Source organism: Cebus imitator, unplaced genomic scaffold (assembly GCF_001604975.1).
Source record: "Cebus imitator isolate Cc_AM_T3 unplaced genomic scaffold, Cebus_imitator-1.0 Scaffold460, whole genome shotgun sequence".
NCBI lineage: Eukaryota > Metazoa > Chordata > Mammalia > Primates > Cebidae > Cebus > Cebus imitator.
Genome location: NW_016107775.1, coordinates 1,205,546 through 1,208,232, shown reverse-complemented (window position 1 = coordinate 1,208,232; position 2,687 = coordinate 1,205,546). Strand labels below are relative to the sequence as shown.

General features: G+C 37.8%; 1 protein-coding gene and 1 pseudogene across 1 annotated transcript in view; one reads left to right on the top strand and one right to left on the bottom strand.

The window, feature by feature from the left end:
• The window catches only part of DST (dystonin), a 510,996-nt gene that overhangs the window by 424,212 nt on the left and 84,097 nt on the right, over window positions 1–2,687 (bottom strand).
• Window positions 530–1,093, top strand: LOC108291595 (annotated as a pseudogene).

Genomic DNA, 2,687 nt, shown 5'->3' with positions numbered 1-2,687 from the left:
TCGCGCCATTGCACTCCAGCCTGGGTAACATGAGTGAAACTCCGTCTCAAGAAAAAAAAAAAAAACAGAAAATCAAACACCATATGTTCTCACTCATAGGCGGGTGTTGAACAATGAGAACACATGGACACAGGCAGGGGAGCATCACATACTTGGGTCTGTTGGGTGGGGCTAGGGGACGGACAGCAGGGGGTGGGGAGGTTGGGGAGGGAAAATATGGGGAGAAATGTCAGATATAGGTGAGGGGGAGATGGAGGCAGCAAACCACATTGCCATGTATGAACCCAAGCAACAATCCTGCATGATCTGCACATGTACCCCAGAACCTAAAGTACAGTAAAAAAAAATTCAAAAGAAAAAAAAGAACCCACTCAAATCAGTAAAAAATACACAAACAGCCAAACAAGAAAAAAGGCAAATGAAATTGACAGATATTTTGTGGTAGAGAAAACACATATAGCAAACAACACACGAAAAGATATAAACATATGAAAAGATGTGTGGGGCTCTTTCCTCTTTCCCTAAGTGGCCTGAGGTAATCTGTGAAAATGGTTCGCTATCCACTTGACCCAGAGAACCCCACAAAATCATGCAAATCAAGAGGTTCAAATCTTCATGTTCACTTTAAGAACACTCATGAAACTCCCCAGGCTACCAAGGATAGGCATATGAAAAGCATCTGAAAGATATCACTTTACAGAAACCGTGTATGACATTCCAACGTTACAATGGCAGGGTTGATAGGTGGGTCCAGGCCAAGCCATGGGGCTGGACACAAGTTCGGTGTCCCAAAAAGAGTGCCGAATTTTTGCTGCACCTGCTTAAAAATGCAGAGAGTAATGCTGAACTTAAGGGTTTAGAGGTAGATTCTCTGGTCATTGAGCCTATCCAAGTGAACAAAGCACCTAAGACGTGCTGCCGGACCTACAGAGCTCATGGTCAGATTAACCCATACATAAGCTCTCCCTGCCACATCAAGATGATCTTCACTGAAAAGGAAAAAATTGTTCCTAAACCAAAAGAGGAGGTTGCCCAGAAGAAAAAGATATCCCCACAGAAACTGAAGAAACAAAAACTTATGGCACGGGAGTAAATTTAGCATTAAAATAAATGCAATTAAAAGTAAAAGAAAGGGTTGGGGTTGGGGAGAGGAAAAAAAAAAATTTTAATAATAAAAAAAATTTTTTTAAACAAAATAAAAGAAAGAAAAGAAAAGATGTGTGGCATCATTAACAATTAGGGTAAAGAAAATCAAGCCCACAATGAGGTTAACAGATTGTACGTGTTCAACTGGAAAACAAAATTTACGTCTAATATTACTATGTGTTGAAAATAACATGGTTCCTCATGCTCACTTAGACATGGCTGAGGAAAGTATAAATTGGTGCAGATATTTTGAAAAGGAGTTTGGCATTATCTCCTAAAGTTGAACTTTCATCTATACCCTATGATCCAGCAATTCCACTAAGCATATATACAAGAAAAACTGCACATGAACAGTAAGGGGCATGTACAAGAAAACTCAGAAAGGCACTCATACAGTACAGGCCTGAAAACACATGTCTACTTACAAGAGAGTAAATGAGCAAACTGTGGTATAGTCATACAAAAATCAAAACAAATAAACTATAGTGAACAATAAAGTTGAATATTAGCAATAGCATATTGTGATAAAAGTATCAAATAATTACATAAAGTATGATGACATTTTTTATTAAGTTAAAAATAACTAGAATTTTAAAATTTAAAATTTTTAAGCTAGGCACAGCTTTCCATAGTGGCTGTACTAATTTACATTCCTACCAATGAGCATTCTCCTTTCCCTGAATCTCTCCTAGCATTTATTTTCTTTTTGATAATAGCCATTTTAACCGGGGTACGATAATATCCCATTGTAGTTTTAATTTGCATTTCCTTGACAATTAGTGATGTTGAGCATCTTTTCATATACCTGTTGGTCACTTTTATGTCTTCTTTAGGGAAATATTTATTTAGATCTTTTGCTCATTTTTTAGTAAGATTATTTGTTATTTTGCTCTTGAGTTCTTTGAGTTCCTCATATATTCTGGTTATCAATCACTTGTCAGATGAATAGCTAGCAAATTTTTTTTTCCCATTCGTGGGCTGTCTCTTCTCTTTGTTGATTGTCTCCTCTGAAGTTTTTTAGCTTGATGTAATCCCATTTGTCAGTCTGCTTTGGTTTCCTGTACTTTTGAGGTCTTACTGGAGAAATCTTTGTCCAGACCAATGTACTGAGGCATTTCAATAGCAAGATATTAAATCAACCTAAGGGTCCATCAATGGATGAAATGATAAGGAAATTGTGATATATATACACAATGGAATATTATTCAGCCATAAGGAAGAATGAAATTCTGTCATTTACAGCAACATAGATGGAACTGGAAGGTATTAAGTGAACTAATCCAAGCACAAAGAGAAAAATACTGCTTGTTCTCACTCACGCTGGAGTTAAAATAGTGGATCTCATGAAAATAGAGAATAGAAAGGTGTTTACCATAAGTTGGGAAGGTTGGGCAGAGTAGGGAGATGAAGAGAGATTGGTTAATGAGTACAAAAATACACTCAGGGCTGGGCGCGGTGGCTCAAGCCTGTAATCCCAGCACTTTGGGAGGCCGAGGCGGGTGGATCATGAGGTCAAGAGATCGAGACCATCCTGGTCAACA